At 48.1% G+C, this 26,594-nt stretch overlaps 1 protein-coding gene across 7 annotated transcripts in view; it reads right to left on the reverse strand.

Annotated features, from left to right (window-relative positions):
* The window catches only part of FAM168A (family with sequence similarity 168 member A), a 218,921-nt gene that overhangs the window by 32,747 nt on the left and 159,580 nt on the right, over positions 1-26,594 (reverse strand). The gene's annotated exons all lie outside the window — the stretch shown is intronic.

Raw genomic sequence — 26,594 nt, forward strand, 5'->3', positions numbered from 1 at the left:
TCTCTTTTTTTTTTTAGGGTTTAACTTCTGCTTGGTGGGATGGCATGTTGCTTACTGTGGTACCTTTTGTTGTTTCTGAAAGAAAGTTGTGGCCATATTCAGAATAATTTCATTTCAGATAAATACCATTTCCATCAAGGAAGCTTTAATAGCTTTGGATACGAAAAGATGCAGCCGGCCCTGCTCTACTCTATCTTCCACTCTGATCTCATAAACTTTGATAAGTGCTGACCTCCAGCAAGAAAACCTGTCCTTTCTATTTTAAGGGGAAACAGAGATGAAAAAGGTGCAGGAAAATTAATGTGGTTTGCTCCTTTTTTGGACATACTGAAAGATAAGTTGCAGAATCTGGGGCAATTTGTGCCAGGGGAAACGTGCTTGAAAATTCCCAGCACTCAAAACCCACTGGGTTTAAAAATACACGAGACATTTTTATACCTTATTGGTTTTTGAACCGTTAGGATTTATGGGTTTTGGCTCTTTGTCATCCCCAAATGACAACAAACAAGCTTCCCGGAGAAAGCAAAAGCTGCAATCCCCATGATGGTCCCCCATGTCTCAGATCCCCTGGGGGTATAAAACAAAGCCTGGATCCAATGACCAGGGATGAGATCAGGAGAGGTGGCAGCACCAAAGCGTCTGGCATCCTGCTCCGATCTTCCCCCCCGGATACCCTAAGAGACCTGTAAATCCCGCTCCTCCTGCTGGTCCTGCTCCCCTCCTGCCACATCTGCCTTGCCTCTTCACCTTGGATCAAAAATAACAGTAAGTGGGCCAAACCCACTGGCTTTGAGCGCTGCTAATTTTCCTGGGCTTCCTGCTGGAGCCATGAAAATGTCAGGGCCAGGAAGGAAATACCCTTCACTCCCTACTTGTACAGATCCGCACAGGATGGGACCCTGTCTCTGCTGGGGCCTGGGGCCTTATCACAGCAATAATGCAGAAGGAAAGAAAATGAGATGAAAACATATTGAACAAAATTCATTAGATTCCTCACAGAAGAAATCAAAAGTTGTTTTCTTGCTTTATTTTAATTTAATACCATCTCCACGATCAATAGCAGTAGGAAAGCCAGTATTCATTTAACGTTCTCCCCAAGGAGAAGACACCACGCTCCAGCTCCGAGAGGCACTAACTGAGCTGCTTTAAAAATTACAGCACAATAACTGGCTGTGCAAAGCGCGGGGGCTGCATCAAGGAGGTATTTTAAAGCCGCCTTTAATGTTTCATGTATTTCTAAATGTTTCTATACCATTATTTCCAGCTCTGCTCACCCCTGTCCTCTTCGGTGCAATGCTGCTTGTGATTAATGGCTTTTAGGCTACGACTCCCAGCTACCCGCCCCCTCTTTTTAACATGCACAGGTTTAGGAGGTGCACTAGTAAAGAAGTTCATGAAATAAATTTTAAAAAGAGCGGCACACAGAGCCTTCAAATACGTTAAACCACCAGCTTTGTTTAGCCCAGGCTCCTTCATGATTATACTCAGAACGCCCATAACAAAGCAGTTAGCTTATATTTCCAGCTATATATATTTTACTGCCTACGTGCGAGACAGATGCATGCATAACCGTATACACGAGCTCAGCGCAGACCCCTTCTGCACCCGACAAGAAATGGATGGGGCATTTAAGACAGCTCTTGCCATCCTGGCAGCCTTCTGGGAGCGCTCCCCTGGTCCCGAGGTCCCGAGCTCCTACGCGGCTGCTGTGCTTGTTCTCTGCACCAGTAGAGCAAAAAATGCTGAATTACTGGGGAGAAGTGGGAGGGCAGGAGAAAATACCTGTGAGGTGCCAGCAAGCGAAGGGCTGCCCTCGGAGAAAAAGGCAGCAGCAGGGTGGGGAGGGCTAAAGACTCAAAGGGGCACCGGCAGAGGGGACGGGCTCATTGGAGCACGTTCAAGGATTACATTTATTATTCCCTCTCCTTTGCTTTGGCATTTGAAATTCAGGGCACTCATACCCAGCCCCAGGTGCAAACCACCTCCAGGCTCCAGAAGACCACGCATGTGGGACAAAGTGGTATTTTAAAAACCCATGGCAAATGCACCTCTGGTGAGTTTTAGAGGGGAAGTGCCACTTCAAACATCTCCCCCCCCGTTCCTCCGCATCCTCTAAAGGAGGACAGCATACACTGCCCATCCTCGCTGTAAGCAACCAACCTGCATCCACAGAGTCACAGAAGGGTTTGGTTGGAAGGGACCTTCAAGACCAGCCAGTCCCAGCCTGAAATACCTCACCAATAAAGAGCTCTGAAGCTATAAGCAATATTCTCGAACTCCACTTTGTGCTCCACCTATTTGCACACTACTAAAGTGTAGATACAGCCACACTTTTGCCCACATTTTACAAGTCACACAGGAGCAGCATGGTTCTAACTCAGAGGCATGTTCACAGACACAGCTGTGCCATGGAGCATATGCAAACAAACACACTGACAACCCACAACATGTTCACACTACATCGAAGGCTGAATTTTAAAACATTAACAATGTTCTAGTATGGCATATTTCCCTCCTCTAAAGATCACCCAAAGGAAGGAAGGTCCTTGGTATCACAGTCATTAGACTCCACCAGGAACAAGGACCAGGGATCTCCTTTCACTCTTAAATAATCATGTAACATCTCATAGGATCCTGGGAACTACAAAGCATCACAGAAGTTTTTGGGTTGGGAGGGACCTCACAGACCACCCAGTTCCCACCCCCCGCCAGGGGCAGGGCCCCCTCCCCCCAGCCCAGGCTGCTCCCAGCCCCGTCCAGCCTGGCCTTGAGCCCTGCCAGGGATGGGGCACCCACAGCTGCTCTGGGCAGCCTGGGCCAGCGCCCAGCACAAGCCTTTCTCCACCCAGAAGGGTGTCATTTCAGCCCACCTTGCTCCTCACACAGCCACAGAGCTTGAGGCTTGGCCCACACATCTCCTCCTTCCCAGGGAATATCCCTTGGTGCACAGGAGCTACGGAGGTGACTCGGAATGGCTTCTTACACAGGGCGTTTTATAGACCCTTCCTGCTCAATGGGAATGATTTAAACCATCACTTACTTAAATAAAAAATTAATAGCTCCAGCTTTACCCCACTGAAATTAGGTGTGTAGCTGCCCTGATACAACACAGTTGCCCCATGCACAGCAGGTATCCCTGCCCCATCGCTTCGGATGCTCATGGCCAGCCTGTTCATCCCCTTGCATGAGCCATGTCCCAATGCTATCAGGCTGCTCGTTTTACAGGTCCAGCTGCCTTGACAGGCACAGGGCTGCGCCAAGGTCTACAAAAAGCAACACTGCCAAGACCAAGCGCTTGATTTATCAGCCAAGAGCCCTTTGTCACAAGTGACTTAAAAGACTGGCTCTTAGGACGCTGCAGGTATGATCAAATGATTGTATGTTTGACCGTCAATGTATTTTACAACATCACCATCCTTCAGCTGGAACTCTTGGCCAAACTCAGCAGTAAAACATCAGGACACATCTCATCCATTAGATTTCACTTACCCCGAGCTTAATTTGGCCCCAGGCATTTTAAAAGGCAAATCTGTTGTACTGAAACTTGTTTTATAGCTAAAAATGCACACTCCCCAATTCACGGAGTTTTGCAAATCAAATTTAAGTCTCAAAAGCAGTCTCCAACTCAGGAGGACAGAGCTGAAACCTTCCCAAACTGACTTCAGTTTTACATTTACTTTAACGTTTTACAATAGATTAATCTGACTGAATCCTGTTTTACCAGTTTACAAATGCAACTACAGCAGGAAGGGTGGCACAGCCTTCTCTTTCTTTCCTAATCACGCAGAACCATGTCACAGCTGAACCGAGCACAGCCATTGCACACCTCTCCATGTCAAGCTCTACCCAAACCTCTCCTGCGTGCTGCTCCTCGGGCATGATGAAGGATGAGCAGATCCAGATCCGCCAATGCACCCTGATGTTGCAGGGAGCCCAGAGGCTGGACCAGTTTTCATTTTACACCGACCATCCCATGTTACCGCTGTTATCCCACTGCTCACGCACCACCTTGCCATGAAATTATTCCAGCCCACTCATGCTAAATGGATGTAAAAATAGAGGAAAAGCTGAAAGCGCGGGTAGAACCATTTGGAAGAGCAAGTTAATGGATGGTTGAGAATCCAGCATTTCTGAAGTCTCTGAGGATCATAAATACATTCATTCCCGTGAAGAAGTGCCACCCCCTTATTACAGTGTCAAGCCTCATCAGCCCAAGAGTAGAGCAGTCAAATGAACACGTGTGCGTTCACCAGACACAGCAACTGTTCTAAAAAAAGATTTGCTCTAGCATTTGACAACCTGCTTAATTTCCTGGAGACCTTTTACAGTTGGTTCTTTTTTCACCCGAAAGGTCCTTTTTTTTATGTAAGCAGCAACTTACTTCTTGCTCATTAGCCATGGCCATGCAAAACCGATCTCCATGTGGACTGGAAAGGCACCCACAGCATTGCTGGTACTATTTTCCCCCCATTTTTAAACACTGATGACCACATAGACCAGCAGTTGCTGACCATGTGCTCAGGCTGAGACTCTGTACCAGACACACACATTATCGCAGAGCTGGAAACCCCTTATCTCACACTCGCTGCTGTGGTGACTGTAAGTCAGCACTACCTTTTGATCCTATGAAAATTAAAGGACTTTAATCAAATGGGGTATTTTATGGTATCTGCTGCTCGAGGGTTGCCTTTGTGCTTGCGTTCTGATGAGAGATCTCATGATGAGCTGCAGGCAGATGGCGAAGCCCCCCAGCCCACAGAGCAGTGGTGGTGCTGAGGGACCTGAGGGCTTATGCTGAAGGCAGCGGGGCTGGGGCTGGAGCAGGTACGTCCTTCCCACCAATACAAAGTGCATTGTGCCATCTCCTCCCAAGGCATTCATAGCCATCACAGAATGATTTGGGTTGAAAGAGGCCTTTAACAGCCACCCGGTCCCACCCCCCGCCAGGGGCAGGGCCCCCTCCCCCCAGCCCAGGCTGCTCCCAGCCCCGTCCAGCCTGGCCTTGAGCCCTGCCAGGGATGGGGCACCCACAGCTGCTCTGGGCAGCCTGGGCCAGCGCCTCGCCGCCCTCACGGGGAAGGGTTTCTTCCTCACGTCCAACCTAAATCTCCCCTCTCTCAGCTTCAAGCCATTCCCCCCTGTCCCACCGCTCCCTGCCCTTGCCCCAAGCCCCTCCCCAGCTTTCCTGTCGGCCCCTCCAGGCACTGGGAGCTGCTCTAAGGTCTCCCCGGAGCCTTCTCCTCCCCAGGCTGCACAGCCCCAGCTCTCCCAGCCTGTCCCCACAGCAGAGGGGCTCCAGCCCTCTGACCAGCTCCGTGGCCTCCGACGGGCCCGCTCCAACAGGTCCGGGTCTTCTTTGCACTGGGAACCCCCACATGACTCTAGGTGGAGGTCTCACGAGAGGGGAGAAGTGAAGGAGAGAACCACCTCCCTTGACCTGGATATTGTACCCTCAACCAGGATACAACTGGCTTTCTGGGCTGCAAGCACACATTGCCAGCTGACGTCCAATTTTTGCACGAAGAAAGGGAGTAACGGAGAACCACTGCCTCATTAAGTCCCTCTGGCTTCACTCCAGCTCCACATTTCCAGGACTGTGGAGACATCATGCAGGTGTAGGCAGGTCCCCCAGAGGGAAGGCAGCTCTGGATTCGCCAAGCAGAAGATTAGGAAGGAAGAGTGCAGGTCCTCTAGTAGAAAACTTCTCTCACTCCTTCCCTCTCCTTCCTCTCCTTCCCCAGGACCACAGCTTGACCCAGACGGTGGTGAATTCCACTTTTGTGAAAGCACGCACTCTTTGAGGACATTATTTTTTTTCTTATGGATCGCCCACATCTTACAGGACAAGCACAACGCTTGGAGACTACACAGACAGAAGCTCTACAGGCATCACAGATAACACAACCATGCACCTGCAATGTTCAGTATAAACCCAATCCTGCCCAAAAAAACTGACAAAACCCACATGAATCTGGCAACACATACTTCCTTTTTATGATCTTTTCCTTTATATTGTACAGACTTATAAAAAAGCACTACTGAAAGTCATGGGAGTAGCACAGGCGCCTTTGGCATGCAAGGTGATGGAGAAAAAACCTTCGGTTGATGGCATGGTGGCATGGGCATGCGGTACGTCTGCTTGTCTCCCTTTCCCAGGGTCACAATGTTGACACGACAGGGCCCTGCCTGAGTGGGGGAGATTTTCCCAGCTGGAGGTCAAGGGCAGGGGATGGTTGCCAGGGCCTCCCTGCCACGCAGAGCCGGAGAATTCCCGTTCCTTGGGCACTAGGCAGGAAGAGCAGGGGATGCGCACAGAGCTCTGAGCAATTCCATGGGACCTTGTGGTTGCACAATGCAATACGTCAGCTTGAAGTTGTGGCCTTCAGCACGCCAGGGAATTAAGAGACTTTACAGGACCAAAAGGATATTAAGAAAATGGCAGAAGCACTGTTTTGTGCATCCGCTACCTTCATTTTCTCCTGCTCAGAGAAAACTTGCTTTCAGACCGTTTTTTAAGGCTCGATACAGTTGCAAGCTGCTGGCCAAAAGAGATGACTCCCACTTCCATTCTTATTTCCATTCCATCCCAGTTTTACTTCCCGCCTACATCCAAAAGAAACCTCCCAGGCCTTACTGCAGCTGTCCTTGTATGAGCAAAACTCATTCTGAAAACTAGGAGCAACTGTCCAAAAATATTAGTGAGATAGTTTGATTATTTAAGGCACACACTATAAATAAACCATAGTGACAGAACTTGACAGACTGTCAATCAACATGACTTCTGGGCAAGAGACATGTGTCGTATCCTTTCCTATGCTGAGACAAGTCTCTGTGGGAAAGAAGTTCTACGGAACTGTTGAAGTCACACAATATTAATGCTCCCTGCAATTATTTACTTCATTCTGTATTTGACTAATCCAAGGCAAGATATGAAAAGCCTCTAGTGATAAAAGAAAATTGTTTGCTGCTCCAAAAGAAGCGTAAGCCCTAGATAAAGAAGCCATTACAGTTTTTCTTAAAAACTGAACTGTGGCTCCACCTTATCCAATAACGTTCCCCAGAGAAATATTTAGCTGCAAGGATTAAAATAAGTTATGATAGCAGAAAACTGCTAAACTGAAAGCAGACCAAGTGGTATTCCTCCTCGTCTCCCTAAGATAAGCCCTGAAGAAGAAAGATATTCATTCTTCCTCAAAGGAACCCCAGTCATGGTGAAAACCAGCTTGCCATGGGTCTGCAGCTGAAGCCAGACACCCGTGCACACTGGGCAGCCACGGATATGCCTGTCCAGAGCCAAGTGGAAAAGACTGATGAGGCCAGTGCTGCTGAGAGAGGACAGATCTTTTACTGGAGCAGCTGACATAACCACAAAAAAAAAAAAAAAAAAGGAACTTTTTCAGGCACAGAAGTCCATCTGCAGCTTGCTCTTGGGTCAACTTGTCACCATTTAGTCTCTCATGCAAATGACCAGGTAGTGCAGGAAAAATGAGTTTCAGAAGGAAATGCCGGTACCTCCTGCAGTGCTTTAGCCGTGCCGGGCACTAGATGTAGGCAAGAGGACAGACCAGGATGCTGGAGCAGCAGGAGCTGTGCCGCGCCACCACAGAACCTGGCACACCCAACCACAGGACGGTGCTGGAGAAGGGCAAGAGGGAACGGTGCCAAGACCAGCCCCACCGCTGGAGAGCAAGCTGGATCCTGTTACTTACCGAGGCACCCAGCTGAGCGCAAGCCCCAGGAGATACTGCTCGGACACCCGCAACTTGTTCAAAGGACACCTGCTGCCGAGGTTATGGCTGGGCCTCACCAGCTTAACGAAGGACGTGAACCCACCAGCAGCTGGTGGCTGTGTGGGTGTCCCAGCCCTGCTGGTCAACCCTCCTCTGCCCAACACCCACCCGAGGAAGGTGGTGGCTCACACGTAGCACCAGGCGCGAGCACGCCTCGCCGAGGCCCAGCAGCGTTGGCAGGACCACCCTGGCCCTGGTGGAGAGACCCTGGCACCGACATGATGGACACGGCCGGCCTTCCCTCTGAGACCCTGTGCACAAGCTCAATCTAAAATCTAGTACCTGTTTCCCCTCCAGGAAAACTATCTCAGCAAACAGTGTTTCTCTTGCTCCGGCAAACAAAACCGTTCATGTATTCTTCCGTAAGGACCTGTGCAAGATGGCCATCAGGCCCTCAGGTTAGTTGTGGGAACAGGGCATGGACCAGGAATGGAAAAGGCAAGGACACTGCAAACCCTCCTTCCGCACGGAGAGCGCTGGGGTGCGTGGCAGGCTGCGGAAAGGTCAGCCACAAGGAGATGCACCACCTCGTACGGCCAAGGTCGGAGAAGGCCCGCCATCGGCCAGGGCAGGCCCAGCCCCAGCCCCTGCCCTGCAGAGCTGCTCTCCTGCCGTGGGATCCGCCAGAGACGCCCTGCTGCAGAGGAGGATGCTGCTGATCAAAGTGTCACGGTTTAATAGCCAAGGCGAGGAGCATAAAGCTAAACTGCAGGTGGGCGAAAGGCAAATAACAGATTTTTATAGATATGAATATTAAGACTCATAGAAATGAAGACAATTTCTGCAAGGAAGGTCAATGCGCCACCGTGGATGAGGACCTGAGATCCCAAAGTGGTGGCACACCCAATGCCCGGCACTTCTTCGCCTCCCAGCCAAGCTGCCACAAAAAGGCAAAGCAGGGCAAAGCACGCCACGTCCCACGTCTCTTACCACGATGGCGCACAACAAATTCTTACCCAGCTGCCATGAGGCATGGGCTGCAGGGACCAGGACAAGGCGCACGGGCAGCTGTGCTGGATCACACCAAAGGTCTGTCCAGTCCCGTACCCTGCCTCCGACCGTGGCCAAAACGATGCCTTGGATGTGTGAGGGAGAGAGCAGGGAAAATAAATGTTTATGGTTTCTCCCTCAAAACACTCCAAACCTCCAGTCATATGCAGTTCCTGTGCTAGATACTACTTTTACCACATTTATTGTTTATTACTTATTATTTCTCTCTCAGTGGATTTCTCTTCCACGGTCTTGGCAAGTCTTCCCTTGAACTATATAAGCTTTCAGCCTGGGACCTCCTCTGTTGCAAACATTTCACTTTCCTTCCTTTGATGGCTCCGACTTTTTGCACTACAGAAATGGGCAGCGATTAATTTTTAGCGACCATGTCACCCACGAGTCTATTGACCTCTCTCATAGTTCCCTTGGTCACAACTTTCTCAGGCTGCAGCTTTCCAGGTTACTCAGCCACTCCCCATATGGAAGTCTTTCCAGACCTTTATTTGCCCTCACGGGCCTTCTCTGAACCTCTTCCAGTTCTCCTAAAACCTTTCTGAGATGGGGGCCAAAACCACCCAGAGTGTTCCAGTGGTGAGTGAACCAGGGAGATGCCCAGAACTGTACTGGCACGCTCTGGTCATTACCTCCTTTCCTGATTAATTCCTACCGTAGTATTTGCCTTTTTGGACAGGTGCTGAGCATTGAGCTGATGTTCTGACAGCACGAGCTGTCATGGTCCGGGACCGTCCTCCCCAGTGGTCAGCTCAGACCCCAGCATTTTAGATGCGAGATTAAGACTCCTTTTCCTTGCATGCTTCACTTCATACTCACCTCTGCAGAACTGCATCTTTACTCAAGTCTCACTAGAGGCTACTGCAAACTTTCGCATTCAGCTCTCATCTTTTATTGGCCTGAATAATTGAAAATCAACACTCCTCAGCACTCCTTCCCTTTCCCAGGCCACTTCTGGAAGTGCTGAACCAACCCAGCTCCCACCACCGACCTCTGCCAAACACCAGGACCCCTTCACCAGAAAAGCCTGTCACTTACTCCAACCCCCTCTTTTTTACCTTTTAATAAATCACTTATCTTGGAAAGGACCTTCCCTCTCCTCCCGTGATGCTTAGTTTCTCTAGAGGCCTTTGCTGAGGGACCTCATTGAGCCCCCTGGAAATGCCACCTCCTTCCCACAAGGGCTTGTTGACATCCTTGGAGAACGGCAGGAGGTTTGTGAGGCTTTGGCACATACTCCCCTAAGAGTAAGCGACTTCTTTCATTCTTAATCTCTGCTATTTTCACCATCTTTACTTGAAAAGACAATGAAATGTTTTTATTTCCTGCAGAGCAATGAGGATGACGCACCACAACTTCATCAGGCCCTCAACTCAGCCAGTATCTTAAACTTAAAGAAGGAAAACAGAGGAACGGTTCCTCCTCCTGCTCCCAGTGACTACACATTGCTCATTTTTCATCCTGTCCACAGGTTTCTTCCTCTGTCTTTTCTTGAATATTGCAGAAAGCATTTTCCAGGGTTGTTATAACATTTAGAAGGTCAGCACGAGTGCACGGCAGGTGAGGAGATGCCACAGCAGGGTTTCTGAGATGGCAGCTGAGCTGATCCAGAATGACAAACTAAAGGGAGGTTATGCTCAGAAAAGTGACAGGGCTGCCTTCCCCCTCTCCCCCCAAAAAAACTCTGCTTTCCCACACGTACTCGGAGTCCGATCCGCTTACTTCACCAGCAGAAGTCGCCTTCTGCTCTCACTGGCTTAGAGATGCGACACAGTTCGGGGAGAGCAAAGCGGAGCCTTGCTCGATTCATTTATCTTTAATGGAATAATTACTTGGGTTCTCAATACTGAATATGCATTGCTTTGTCTGAACTGAAATCTGCACTGAAGTGCAGAGGTTGGAAGGAAAAAGCTGCAGCAAACCAAGATGTGGGGAGATGTATGTGAAGAGAAGGAAGATGAGGACATCTTGTTCCTGGTACTGTTTTTCCACCTCCGAGTGAAGGTTGCCTGGTGCAACTCTGATGCAGAAAAGGCTCCACCGTGGTGAATTTTAAGCATCAGATCCGCCTTGAGATCCTTCCCTAACCAAGGAGAAGACAGAGCATCCTTCTGGCCCCAGAGACATCCCCTCTCCTCCGGCAACCCGGGGGTCCAACCCACAAACACCCACAAGTTGCTCCAGTTTTGTACACGATGCTACAGAAGCACAAATGCTTTTCCATCAGGAATTCGTCATCTCCCTGCTATCTTGTGGAGGCTGAGGAGAGCCTCCCGCTTTCAGAAGCGGGCACTCCTGGTCCCCTTCTGCTCTGGCAGAGTTTCTATGGCAACTCTAGATGAGTCTTGAAGGGGGGATTTCTGGTAGGCTCTTTCTGGAGGAGTTTGTCATGTAAATGCAGGCAGGAGAGCAAGCTCTCCGTGCCCTCAGGTGATAGGTTATGGCAGTGTATTCACAGTAACTGCTCAGAAAACAGCCCTTTGTGATTTCCAAAATGCAGTTGTTCATCTGGCTAATTCTCAATTCGTCCTTTTCAGCTCTGCTCCCAAGCCAGGAGGAAGGGGGAAGGAAAAAAATTAAAAATAAAAAAATTCATTTCAAGCCTTGGTGTTTTGCTCCAGATGTTGATTTCTACTCTGTGACAGACAGCGCAATGTGTGCAAGACCACTGTGCTTCCAGCTACAGCAAGGGAACCAGCTTCAGTGTGCATCTCCCGACACCTTTTTAGACTTTGGAATTGGGAATTTGCTCCTTTTCATACCTATCATAATTCTTTTCTTCTGCATGGTTGGTGTTTGTAAAAACTGGGTCCAAAACACTCCTTGTCTCAATGACAGCAGCACCTGCAAAGAGCTTCCCGTGCACTAAATACCTGCAGACATGTCAAAAATCAGTGTGTCCCCACAACCCTGCATTGTGGAGAACTTTGCCATGTGAAGAAATGGTCGAAAAGGGTAGAAGAAGGAAGGGAAATCCCAGCATCACACCAGAGATACAACATGCCGAGGAACAAGCTAGCTCACTACAAGCGACCCAGAAACCACAGCTGAGCAGCAGATGACCCTGTTTTGTCTGCTTGGCACAAGACTATCCTCCCACCTCATTTGTCATCACTTGACATGCTGTACAGACACAATTTGGATGTTTTCTGGGACAAGTCAAGTACTCCAGTCATCCAGAGTACTGTGTCCAGCTCGGGGGTCCTCAGCATCAGAAGGACACGGACCTGTTGGAGCGGGCCCGTCGGAGGCCACGGAGCTGGTCAGAGGGCTGGAGCCCCTCTGCTGTGGGGACAGGCTGGGAGAGCTGGGGCTGTGCAGCCTGGGGAGGAGAAGGCTCCGGGGAGACCTTAGAGCAGCTCCCAGTGCCTGGAGGGGCCGACAGGAAAGCTGGGGAGGGGCTTTGGGCAAGGGCAGGGAGCGCTGGGACAGGGGGGAATGGCTTGAAGCTGAGAGAGGGGAGATTTCGGTTGGACGTGAGGAAGAAACCCTTCCCCGTGAGGGCGGCGAGGCGCTGGCCCAGGCTGCCCAGAGCAGCTGTGGGTGCCCCATCCCTGGCAGGGCTCAAGGCCAGGCTGGACGGGGCTGGGAGCAGCCTGGGCTGGGGGGAGGGGGCCCTGCCCCTGGCGGGGGGTGGGACTGGGTGGCTGTTAAAGGCCTCTTTCAACCCAAATCATTCTGTGATCCTATGATTCTAAGCCATCATTTTCTGCATATGAGAGTTTGTTGCTACAGAACTCGTGGGACCAGCACCGTGTCTATTGGAGGAGTTAAACATTGAGTAACAGGTGTCAAAAATGCTTTTTCAGACTAATTTTACAGGATGAACAGCAAGGTGTTTGCTTGGAGGAGAAGTGATGGCAGAAAGCTCCTTGCCTGGCTATGCATTACTTGTCACTTTTCTTATTCAAGATGCTTGAATTTAATTTGCCAGTGTTGGACCTACCTTAAAAATGGTACTCCAGGTGTGCTGCCAAAACAAAGGTGCCAGTGCTGCCGGTTCAGCATGCCCCAGGCATCCCCAGAGCATGATCAATGATTAATGCAACAAGAACTGCCCAGTAATTAAGTCTCTCCTATAGCACAAGCACTGTCCTGCTTCCTTCCTCTGCTTTTTATACTCTGTATTCTCCTCGGACATTGGCAGCATCCTCCTGTATTCATTGAGGCTAGTCTTGATTCACACCTTTAAACAAGATCTCTGGGGACACTGAAATTCCTATTTCAGCTAATTCTAGTAACAGGCAATTCCAGGATGATCACAGCAATGTTACCGAAGGAAATTATTGCCCAAAAGGGCCAGCTATAAAGGACGGACCCAGTGATTTTCATTTGCAAGAGTTAGCAAAGATAAAAATTCAAAATGATAAAATATTTGGGGTTGCAAGAATACACCAAGCCAGGGTTAATCTCAGGAGGACTGAGGGGTTAGGGTTCACAACATCTTTAACTTAGATATTGAATTTTAAAATGCTAATTAACTTTAGAATGTCCATATGGTATTTTGGACATTTTGGATTTAGACCAGCAAAGTGAATTGCTCTCAAATACATTAGCTTTAGACAAACACAGCAGCAGATGGAGCACACACAGAATATTAACAAAACCAGTTTTTGGGTGTTAAAAGGCTTAATGGGTCTCTCACATGTTTTTGGGCCAGGAGATTAGATCCAAATTGTGCTTGAGGGAAGCTGAGAATACATAATATTTGAACTGGCAAAACTCCACAGCGGTGTTTAAAAAAAAGCTCTAGCGAAAATAAAATCTAATTTCACCAGCTTGAAAGTGCAAAGGTTCTCTCGGAAAGAGAGGAGAAATACAGTGATCCCACAGAGACCCCTTATCCAAAGGTCTTTATTATTCATCTTCCAGCCAAGACGGGATGAGATCCCCTGATCACCGCACCAGACCCTAGAGAAACCCACCAGCAGGTGCAGCTCCTGCCCAGCTCAGTGAAAACCAGGGAAGAAGAGCAACAGCATGTGAAATCATGGGGTTATGCAGCACTGACAACTTCTGGTTCATAAACTGAATTTTTTAATCCCCTGACTTCCTACAAAGTGTGCATAAACCATGTTCTTGCCCTACAATCCCTCTCCTAAAAAAAAGAAACTCATTTTAATTAGAGTTATGCTTTTGCACCAGCTGTTCTGGTAGAGCATCTCTTCAGAAAGCTTTAGAAGGGAAAAAAAAAAAAAAAAAAGGAAAAGGAAATAAAAATCTCTCCCTCCCCATCCTGTAAATATCTAATTCCTTACAAACAGACTCCTGCCCAGAAGAAACTACAAATGTATTAAAACCCACAGCTGAGGGGTGACAGCCCAGGGATGTTTTAGCACGGTACAATTTTCATTTGCTTGCCATAAAACAATGATTTCTACGATCGTCCAACTCGGCAAAGCAATTACAGCTAATTAAGTAGATTACATTTTATGGCTGAGGTGCATTCTCCTGGTTGCTCAAGCAGATGTGATAAATCTGTGGCAGCTCCTCTTCTGTTTGTTTTTGACATAGGGAAGCAGTCAGGCTTGTTTAAAAAAACCCCAAGGCTCACATGGTATTACCCAGGTGCCGTATTTTATGTGGATAAATGAGGGATCTCTGCCGCTCTGGGGATGGACAGCAGATTAGAGCCGTGGAGGAGGACAGAAGGACCTCCTCCAGTTATCGTGCTCAGAACCCGACCTTGGCAAGGTTGGGAGATGCTATTTGACAAAGCAAAAGCTTATGGGAAAGCCCAGCATTTGCTCGCTGGGATTTAATCACCGGATCAGCAGTTCCTTCCCTGTGTGCCAGAACGGCCCCATGACATGGAACGGAGCCGGGCACTTACCAAGCTCCCCCTCCCACCACTGCCAACAAAGCGCTGGAGGAACCTCAAGCAGCTGGTTGGAACAGGAGACTAGAGGGACAAGGAAAGATAAAACACAAATTGCTTTGTACACGGTTTATCAGCTGGAGGTGCAGAGGAGGAAGGTGCTGACAGCACGTCCAATCCACACAGGCGGGCGTAGGACCGTAGGTGGGCTGCGGACCACCCAAAGCTGTGGCATGGAATCAGTGCTGCCCATCGAGGTGGAAGAACAGGAGGGATTTTAGTAACACATCTTGAAATATTTGTAACATTAAACAGACAACAAACTCTCTTAAAATGCATAATATACGTGTGGGTGCTGCAGGGGTGGGAGATGTATGCATGATGCACGCAAGCCCAACAGCTCTGACCAAAAAGAGAGCAGGCACTAAGGAAATATGTGTTGTGTTTAACCCCAGCTGGCAACGAAGCCCCCCCACAGCCACTCGCTCACTCCCCCCGGATAGGATGGGGGAGAGAATTGGAAGGGTCAAAGCGGGAAAACTTGTGGGCTGAGATAAAGACAGTTTCGTAGGTAAAGCAAAAGCAAAACAAGGAATTCATTCACTACTTTCCACCAGCTCAGCCATCCCCAGGGCAGCAGGGCTCCATCATGTATAACAGGGATTTGGGAAGACAAACACCATCACTCCGAGCATCCCCCCTTCCTTCTTCTTCCCCAGCTTATATCTGCTCAGCATGGCGCCACATGGTCTGGAACATCCCTTTGGCCAGTTGGGGTCAGCTGCCCTGGCCGTGTCCCCTCCCCATTCCCCGTGTCCCTCCAGCCCCCTCGGCCTGAGAAACTGAGAAGTCCCTGACTCAGCACAAGCATCACCCAGCCACAGCCGAACCCACGGGTGGCCGCCAGCATCGCTCCCACCAAACCCAAACTGCAGCGCGGCACCAGCTGCTGAGAAGGAAATTAACTCTGTCCCAGCCGAAACCAGGACACATGCTGATCACATTTTTGCAGTCCTTTGACATGCAAGCACAAATCCCAAAGGATCAGAAGCAGCCCCCAGTAAGCAGATGTAATTAGGTGTAACTCAACTCCCCCTGTGTCACATGTACCTTTAGTTAGCCTGAAAGCCTGCCGGAGAAAGACGGTATTTCCATGTTTCATAAAGAAGCATGCACAGATGCAACACACCAAAGCTAAGCATCCTGTCCCCACTTCCAAACGGGGTTTTACAGACAGGGGTTCCTCATGATTTAAAGCTGAAACACAGTTCTTCAGGACAGGGTCCCCCATTGGTGACAGAACAGGTCACCCAAAGAACCTGTGGATGCCCCATCATCGCAAGGTTTGACAGGGCTTTGAGCAACCTGGTCTAGTGGAAGGTGTCCCTGCTCATGGTGGGGGGCTTGGACTAGATGGTCTTTGAAGGTCCCTTCCAACCTAAACCCTTCTGTGATGGCTCAGGAAACACAAGGCACCAGGGACATTCCTCTGCAGATGGGAGGAATTGGAAAAGCATCCCGACAGCGCTTCCCAACATGTTCATCCAATGTCCCAATGCAGCCGGTTTTCCTCTCAGTTTCCTACAACCGCCCACTGAAGAGCAAATGGAGCTCTACCGAAGAACCACCAGAACACATGAAATATTTAAAACTGCAGACTTAGGTTTTTCAGATAAGGTATAAAACCATAATAAGGAACACTGTTGTGGCTCCCCATTAAACCATCCCACCCAAGGCATCGCTGTTCCCCTACAAAGCCAAGACTTGCTGCAATTAACACCCCGTCAGTCCCTCTGCTCCAGGAGCTGGCTCCCAACATGAAGACAAGGTCCTCGGGTCACTCAATACCCCCTTATTTTAGAAGACCAGATGGTTGTATTGTCTTAAAGGAAGATTTTGTGACTAACATCCTTAAAGGATTTGGAGATCTTATGTTGCGCCTCTAACTATCCTCGCAAGAATTAAATCCAGAAATTGACTTCTCAGCAAAAACGTAGGGAACTTTGCAAATCTGTAATGAGTCATCGTGCTGCAGGTAGTGAGGCTGGCTTAAAAATAACACATCCACCAGAGTGTCTGGGAAACAAAAAAAAGAGTCACCAGTTCCCTCCAGGAACAGCAAATTATAATAATGGACTAGGATGGAAAAGGGGGGAAAAAAAAAAAAAAAAAAAAAAGGAAACCTCAGAAGTTAGAGGAGCAAAAGGCATTATGTCAAGTGATGTAAAAATCAGATGGTTCACATCAGCCTCCTCCTGAGTGTGAGCTGCGAAGTAGATAAATGAGCTTAAAACCCAGGAAGACTAGTTATGGTTTGGGATTCAAAACAGCAGCACGCTTCAGTTTTACCAAAAAAGCAGAACCCAAGGCTTTTAAATGAGAAGCATAGATAAGGAAAGAGCCATCCAGAGGAACCTCTCAGATGGTCTGAAAAATTGTTACTAAAAAAGCCAACAGTAGAAAAGTGCCATTAATTCATCGCACCAAAATACACTTTGTAAGAGATAATTTGAGGCACTTGAAACTGAAAAAATAGCAATATATCTGCATAATTATGAATTTTTCCTACAGTATTCATATGAGAAAGGTCTTTTTCCTACAAAATGTCCGACACGTGATTGCTTTCACCCACAAGTGTCCCCACCCACACCTCTGTCCTGGTGAGGACCATCCCAGACCGTGGACCTGGATGACGGATTTGTGGTCCATCATCGCTGACTCGGCAGGCTGGGGAGCACTGCAAAACCACCCCCCTGCTCTGCAGCGCAAAGGACATGACGATGAAGCCACGCTTGAGGGTGCTGGGCAAGGGCCAGGTCAACCCTGTTCTGTGACTGTGCTGACTTCTCCTTGCAGCCGTGCCCAGAGCTGCATGCACTTGTGTGACGTTGATGCATTTAATAAATGCATTACCGTGTCTACGCCGTTTTTGATGAAAACTTGTAACATTCTGTATATCCACCACCAAGGGCTGTGCAAGGCAACATGGTAAGCAGGCAAAACCCATGGCAGCCTTCTGCTTTGTCTTCTGTGTATGTCTGTTAATGGGAAGAGCTGAGAAACAAAGGATCTGCTGAAGTTGTATCTAAATTTACAAAAAATAGCTTAAATACAACATGTATGTATTTATCTTGGCACATTTCTTTCAGTACCCACATGACGGGCAGAGCACACAATCCCTTACTAAAGGTTCAGCAGTCAGTGGTGCTACTTTCTCTTTAGATCTCCCGAAATCCTCCCCTGCCTGGGCTCCCTCTCCGTCTCAGCACACTGGAGACCTCCCGTCATCCGCAAAGCCCTGGAGTGCTTCCAAGCAGGGCAAATAAAAACAACATTTATTTTATTGGATACGGTTATATCTAAAGCTACATGCAATGAATTAATTTAAATTGTTCTAAAGCCTCAGTGATATAAAATACTAAGGCTACCCTTCATCTCCTTAACCTTTTTATGGATTCACACGTTGCAAAAAGGTGTTAGGCTGGCCTGTGTCCTCAGTGGGGGTCCCTGTGATGTGAGACTGTGGGTACAGGGGCCATACCAAAGGCTAAAAGGGCTTGCAAGGCCAGGGATGGAGCAGAGGAGCACGGCTGAGATGTGGTGTCAGGCTGTTGGGGTATTTGGCAGTGAAAGTACTGGAGGGGTGGGATGGCACAAGGTCCAACTGTCATCAGAAGGTGATGGATGCCAGGCGAAGAGGTTCCAAATATCTCCTTGAGAAGGTGCAAGGGAGCAGAGGAACGGGTTAATGATGATCAGTCACCAAAGAACTGAAAGCTTCGAGTCCTCAAAGAACAAGACTGCCTCAAGGGGACCAACACGAGCGGCAGGAGGGTCCACTTGTGTGGGATGACCTTCCTCTGGTTTGGACCCACGGCTCCCTTGATGTATTCTTGGAAGTATCGGCAGCAGAGACTCAAAGGGGCTGGCAGGTTGGAGCACTGGGGCCAAAGGTCTCTCGGGGGGATCTGTGCTCCATATAGGACATTGTGAGGACCCGTTAATAATTTCATTTTCACTTCAGCTTCAAAAGACGTGAGATGCTCACTTAATATATACCTATAAAAAAATAACTATGCATCAAGCTAAAAATTCCTTTTATAAGGGATGCAATTCTTTTTCACGTGGTTGGAAATTGCGTATTAAAAATACCTTCATGCTAAATTATTTCCCCTGCAATATTTTTTAAGCATCATTATACAACGCAGTTGCTAGCTTTTCAGCACATTTTTCAAGAGACTGACTACAGGAATGATATTTGGAATTAGCATTCTTTTAATCAGCATAGCCGAAATCAGCCTTCTAGTTACCAAATGAATTAAGTCAACAAAAAAGTCCAGGTCTGCAGAGACTGTTCCCTCAAACCCAAAGGCACACTTCTTCATTAAGGTAAAACTCACCAGAAATGCTGAACATTTTTAGCGCTGTCAGCTGAAACACAACCCGATACCCATCCCCCGTGGGCCTACCCAGGTGCTTTGGTGTGGTGGCAAAGGTCTCCAAGGAAGGGTTTCCATGCACATCATGCCTTAAAGAAATTGGCCACCAGTTCTCCTATAGGAATCTGGTTTTATCAGACTGATTTGAGACAGAGCATCCTTATGAAACGCTCTTAAAGAGATTTTGCTCCTTCTTTTAAACACAAGCAAGCATCAATTGCAGGTCACTCGACAAACGTCAAGTGGGTCACCCACAGAAGCTATTCTCGGCGCACAGTGACATCTCAGGTGTCCTTGCTGGCACAAGCAAACTAAAGTTTGGTCAAATAAGCATGAGGCACCAGGTCAGCCAGTGCTCCTACAGCCCTATTCAATACTAATGAACTTCTGTAGGTTTACAAGTATAAAATCAATGCATTACAATTAATTTAGACCGAGTCATTGTCTTGCAGTATCTCCTTGCAGCAAGCAATTGTAGGGAGAAGCACAACTGAGTAATAGCTCCGTTGTCCAGGTGAAACTCTAACATGTAATACTCATCCCCTGCCTCCCCACGTCATCAATGAGTCAAATCTAAGCTTTTGTTCCGGAACAAAATAAAATGAGATCTTAAAACACTGAGCCAAGCTCTGAGATCCGAAATACAGCTGAAGCGAAGAGTAGCCCTACCGTTGCCATCAATAGCTGGGCTTTCTGCCCAGAGCTTAGACTTCTGCAGCTGGCCTTGTACCAAAACCCAGTGGTGACCCCTTCAGTGGCGAGGCTGGTACCGAACCACCACATCCCTGCTCCCAGCATCCGTCAGGAGCTGTGCCCCCCCAGGAGGCAATCCCTACACTTAGGGTTTGTGCTGGCCTCAAATCCAGCGCTACCGCAAACCACGCACTAGGAATACATCTGGTGATGCTCAGCGCCTTGCCTCTGCCGGAGCCTCTTGGTGCCTCAGGGAAATGAGAAGTTACTGGGGTCTGCACGAACACGTCTGTGGGTCCGTCTGCAAAATCTGATCTTATAGGTGTAAAAAAAAAACAAACGGTGGAATGAAAATTCCCCAAACTCAAACTGAAAGTTTGTTATTTCTCCACAGTCTAAATATCGAGCTTAATGAACAATGAAATTGCCAACCATATCACCCATCCCGAAGTTTTATGACTAAAAAAGATGCTGGGGACTCGGAGGATACTTTTGAAAAATGAAAAGGACCAAATAGCAAAGAATTTCAGAAATGTAACAAGAACAGAAAGACCCACTCCTAGCATTTCATTTCTAGTAAAACAAACTAATGAGAGCTCTATTAAATGTACAGAAGCTTCTAAATTTACGTTGGAAGCATTTCAGGAATTGTATTTTAGTTGTGAGATTTCACCTTGAAGCTCCATGTTCCATCGCAAGCCCACGTGTGCCTTCACTGGTTTTTTTTTGCAGAGCAGCTGCTCATGAACTGCAAAGACACTATGTTCCTACGTGCAAGCTCAAAGCAACGGCAGCAAACGCCAGGGTGAGCAAGATCATGGCTGGAATAATTAGGACATTCATAATCCAGTTTTCTTTGTGGAAAAGTGACAGAAATGCTATAAAAGCCAAGGAGATGCAATAGAAAAAAATATGGATGAATGCTGGCCACATTACTAGGAGATAAAGCTCAAGCAGGGCATCCATCTTACAAAGGAGCTGGACTCAGCCCCATCTTCTCATCTCCCTCTGACCTCTCACAAAAACGAAAGATGAATTCTGGCATGTGCCTCATCCCAAATCAGGGAGCACACCTTCCTTTTCCCACCATTCTATGATTCTGTGACTGCTTCCCTGGGGAAGATCCTCCATCCTCTTTGTTTCTTGCTCAGGATCCGGACGTGCAGACACCAGCAGGTCAGCGGGCACCTGGACCGTGTGCTCTGGCTTCTTTGCAGACACTTACTGTGGGGATGGGTGTTTTGCCTGGTTTGCTGGCACTGGGCACTTGGAGACCTCGCTTTTGCAGAGGGGCAGAGCAGGGCTCTACAGCCCCCTCCACGGCCCCAGCTCCAGTTTCTCAGTTCCTCAGGCAGAATACTCTACTTGAATACTCTGCTTTTTTAGATATTGAAAGGCTGCAATAAGGTCTCCCCGGAGCCTTCTCCTCCCCAGGCTGCACAGCCCCAGCTCTCCCAGCCTGTCCCCACAGCAGAGGGGCTCCAGCCCTCCTGACGGTATTTGCTAAAAGCCCAAACCACACATCCCTACTGCATGAACATATTTAGAGGCAAATTTCAAATACAAAGGCAAGAAAACAGGGGAGATTCTGTGTCAAGCAACAGCAGACCAAAGAGCTCCCCAGGTCCCTGAAGCACCAGTCCTAAGACTGGCTACAGCATGAGACACTTAGAAAATTTTGCACCGATAGAAGATGGATTTCCCCAGATTTTAACCCAGAATTCACACCTGTGCTTTGGGAACTGGTTCTGTTCACCCTAAGGTGGCATGCCTTGTGTTTAAGCAAGCTCAAACAAACGCGGTGCTCGCGGTACGGTGCCTTCCCGGAGCCAATGGAAGGTGTCCACCCCGCTAAGCTTTCTACCCGGTACTGGGAGAGTAGAGCAGGTCCCTGCTCAGGCGTCCTGAGAAGGAACCGAGAGTGAAAAAACCATCCACGACCTCAGGAGACACCCTCATTGCCAACTATTTGATTCTCACCTGAGTATTAGCTACACGGCAGGAGAAACCCCCAGCAGGTCCCACCACCCCCAGGGTGACAGAAACTATGACCAAGCTATTTTCACAGATAAACCACAGAAAAGGTGAAGAAGCCCAGGGCCTTGGTAAACCCACCTTAGGAAGAAATTCTCCCTTTTCTCAAATCCCCCGCAAGATCTAATGATTCCTTTAGCTTTTATACGGTTCTTCCATGGGAGAAAGGCAGAGGAAAAGGGCTGAAGAAATTCCCAACAGTCCTTCTACCCCCCCGCCACTGCCATTTCTTTTTAGCTCTGCCAGACCTTGGCATCTTCTCAGTATATCAAGATGGATCCATCATAGATGGGTGGAGGGCTTAGAACAGTGGTATGAACTGTAATAAAAAATTCTTCCGTCTGAGAATAAAGAGAACTGCAAATAAAGATGAACATTTTCTCTCTTAAAAAACAGAGACGGACTTTAAAACAATGAGAGTTACTCTGGGTTTGCTTCTTGGGATGACAGAAGTGGTGCTGAGGAACCAGCTCTGTGAGGTGCACTCCTGGGCACAAGGAAGATGCCACCTGGGCTGAATAAAGCCACCGCTGGACCGGCCTCACGCAGCTCCTCCATCCTGCTGGGCCAGGAACTTCTGGGTTCCCTCAATGTGCTGCTGATGTTTCCCCTTGAGTCGCCTACAGCCTTGAAACGGAGTAAGGAAAACCAAGGGGTGCAAAGAGCTATTTATCCACCCATTTCAGATGTATGCTTGTATGTATTTATGTATTTTTGGCAGGGTTAGACTACCTCCTACATTGTCCAGCTCAGTTTTAAAACAGCCAAAGCTCACACCTTTTCTGGAGACAAGGTCCCACCGCTGTTATGATACCTTCACCTTTGAGTGGAAGGACCTGCGCATCCAGAACACGCTGGGATGAAAAGGATCTGAAGTTATTCTGGGGAAAGGAAAGACGAGCATCTATTTTATCTGCACAGGTGTGTAAACTAAGCGGGTGTTGCAGCACCATACTTGTTTGGAATAAGCGTTTTACAAAAAAAAAAATGTGTCTCATGAAGCCCTGAGAACCAAATGCCATCCACAGTCTGCAAAATCCAGCAAAATTCAAGTTGTTTGGCTTCGGGTTGCCTCTATCAACCAGCCAAAGGATGCCAGGCACCAGTGTCCAGCTGAAAATTCATTTTCAGTGCTGCAAAGCATCCAAATGGGCAAGATAGACACATGCCTTAGCCAAATTCTGAAGCGCTGGTGTGCCCACCGCATGCTCCACCTTCCAAGGTGGTTCCCACACGTGAAATCAATTTATAAAGGAGCTGGGGAGACTTTGGTGTCGCTGCGGACAACGCGAGCATCTCACAGGCGTACCTGTGCACTTCACACGCTCCTGAGCAACAGCAAACATGCTTGAACAGAGAAACATCACGAAATGAACCAGGAAATTCAGACCATCAAGATGGGTACGCTAGAACGGGAAAATCTGAAGCCCCCCCTGCAATGTGGTTTCAAGGCAAGGGAGCTCGGTGAGGATATCTAAAGCCCCTCAACTGGCTGACTTGCAAATGTCAAGGAGAAGAAATGACCTGAGGCCAGTTTGTCACTGTCACAGCTCTGGTTGAATAAGTTTTAACTTTTCCCCCAAGCAACCTCCTGCCAAAGTACAATAAAAAATGCATGAAGACAATCATTTCTTTTTGCAGGAGATTTATCTCTCTATCAGAAATAAACTAATACGTAACACCTTTAGAGTTTCTATCTAAAATAAGATTTCCAAAGGGCTTCACCTGCTATCAGTCACAATTAAAAATGCTTTTAATGACTCAAGATAGGAAGCAAAGCTTTACAGCAGAATCTGTGCAAAAGGAGATGTTTCATTTTAAATAAGCTAAATCATGAAGATCGTTTAGAAAGCCAGTTTTCTTCCAGCAGAAGCTGATTTTCACTTGATTAGGGCAAGAAAAATGCCAGTGCAGGCTGCAAGGCTGTGTACACAGAGACATAACTGCTCAGAATAGCTGAAATTATTGTGTTTATCAGATCCTCTTTGTACATGGTACCAGGCGAGGGAACGCTCTCCCACAAGGACCAAGCCCCAGGAAAACCACTGGGATACCACTGCTGGGACAGGGCAGGAAGAAATCAGATGCTTTTTCTTCACTGGGCATGTTATTGCCAGCTGAGGTTCATCGGGCAAGTGGAAGAAAAGGTTCTGAAGGTGCTGAGCGCTGTCACCAGGCACATTGCAAGTTGCTGGAGAGATTTATTCGAATAAATACATATCTTGCAAAGGCAAGAGCCCTCTGGGATCCAAAAGGAAGGTTTGCCAAGGGTGCCTTGGACTGGTCCAAGGTTATTAGCCAGATGGAAGAAACCAGTTTCCACAGCGGGTCTATTTAACAGCCAAAGCGTATCATGAGAATTATTGTGTATAGGATGTTACACGTTCCAGAGGCTACTTATATATGTTCACTAAAATAACAGAACAGAATGGAACAGAATAGAGTGGTTCAGCTGGAAGGGACCTACAACGATCATCTAGTCCAACTGCAAACTGGGTTCAATTCAAAGGGTTCAATAATTAGAAAATAATCCCTGCAGCGCCTTGCCATGGCACGTACTCATCTACACGAGACACAGGGTAAGTTCGGTGCACGCTCTCCAGTAACCTGAACAGTAACCTGCAGTAACCTACAGGAGAACAGACATTTATGAGAACAGCTACAGGAACCTCCTCTCTCCTCCAAGATCCAGGGCACGAGCACAATCCTGAGAAGATGCATCTCATACAGCCAGAGTCCATATCGCAGCAACATATAGTTACGTCCTCCGTTGCCACCTCCAATTTTACAGCTTCCACAGGGCTTCCACACGCCCCGTCGTGGCTTTCTCTTCTCCTCAGCTTCTACACCTTTACCTTTACCTAAAAACGCAAATGTACATAACGCCTCCGTGCAAATCACACCTACTACCGGCCCAGCCTGTGGTTCGTGAACGTTACACCCTGACTAAACTCGAACGGCTGACACCCGACAGACCATCAGGTCACGAAGTCAACCTCACCACCACCAAAGCCATTCCCACCACGTCTTTTCCAGCTACCACGAAGATCACCATCATCCTCCCGCCCCCCTCAGCTAGGCCAGATCTTGCGTCTCCAGACTACACCCAAAATTTCCAAATCCTTGCTGTTCCAGCACCTCGAAACCACAGCCTTTGCCATCCAGCTACACAGACACATGCCTCACCTGCCATGCTCACTACTGCAAGCCCTCTTTAAGCTGACAACCGTGGTCTCACCCTACCGACACGCATTTGGTCTGGGAAGTTCGTTTTCTTAGCTCATCGTTAAGATCAACGAGTATTCATCTCTGCAGACCGAGCTATTAATAGCACCTACCTCTCTAACTGCAAATTCAAGGCTCTTCGCAGCCAGTCCTCACCCTCCTTAAAACATCGCTCCTCATCTCGTCTAACCCTCTCATTCTACTGAAATGCCAGCATTTTAATCTTTGAATATTAAAGACTTTTCTATCATGCACTTCAAAAGAAAAGGAGCCAATAAGAAACAAACAATTTGAGGTCAGGGTATTTCCCTGTTCGGCTCACAAAATAAAGAGGTGATATTCCTTCCCACTTCAACTCTTCCGTGCAAATTTTAATTGCTTTTCTGACATCTACAGAATGTAATCTTCTTTCTGTGTTGTTACTAGGATTAGGGCAGTACGAAGGTAAAGCTATTTTTGATTAATATGGAAATCAGAAATTACTTTTGAGAGAAAACTGGGGACTGTGCCTAATGCCACTTTATCTTTGGGGAATTACAAACCTAAAGAGCAAGAAGAGAGAGCTGGCAGCTCACTTAGTCTCCCAACCTCTGCAAAATACGCTTAACAATAAATCTATTCTGATGGAAAGATTATATTAATACAGTTAAGAAAGGGGTTCAAGCTGAAGACAGAGAGAGTTAAACCCCCCCAGAATGGTGAACATTGTTTTATCTGAAGGGAAAAGAGGGGGTGGGGGGTGGAAGGTAATGAGACCATACAGTGCAAAGATCGCTTCCAACGTCTAATGGGTAAATTTGTTCCCAATCCAAATCTATTCTTGCTGAAGTTCCAATTTTCCCCATGACTGTTCAGCTGAATTTCTAACAGGTGAAAATGTGAGGAATATGGTGGCACCCAGCTCCTCCAATCTGTGCAATGGGAAGAACGTGGAGATAAATACCAGGCTATTTCGGATGGAGAACCTCAGCTGATTTCTGAATCATTTCTGCCTGAGAGCCTCCCTTTCTTGTAACCCGTACGAGCTGAGACCACTTGCAGCAACGCACAAGGTTAAAACTTTGGCTCAAGGCTGAGGTCTCGTAACACCTCCCTGGCAGCCACCGGCAGTGCAGTTCACCTAAATACCAAGTGATGTGGATTCTCCCGGTCTCCAGCATCCACATGCCACGATGAGAAAGAAGATGACAAATGAGTGCTCCTGGTCTTGCCCAGAGCAGCTGTGGGTGCCCCATCCCTGGCAGGGCTCAAGGCCAGGCTGGACGGGGCTGGGAGCAGCCTGGGCTGGGGGGAGGGGGCCCTGCCCCTGGCAGGGGGTGGGACTGGCTGGTCTTGATGGTCCCTTCCAGCCCAAACCCTTCTGTGATCCTGTGATGCTATGACTGGAGATCAGGGATAGACTGAAAGCCATGCCAGCAGTCCCACTCTCCTGCCAAGCGTGAGTGTAAGAGCAGGAGACAGGAGATGATTTAGAAGGAGTGAAAAAGGTACATCCCGGCAAGCTTACGCCTGGGAAATTTTACTCGTGTTCTCTCTGAAGTACTTACGAAATCCTGCTCTGACAGCGCCGTAGGTGTACGACAAATAATAGGA

Source organism: Falco punctatus, assembly GCF_963210335.1.
Source record: "Falco punctatus genome assembly, chromosome: 2".
Classification (NCBI taxonomy): Eukaryota; Metazoa; Chordata; class Aves; order Falconiformes; family Falconidae; genus Falco; species Falco punctatus.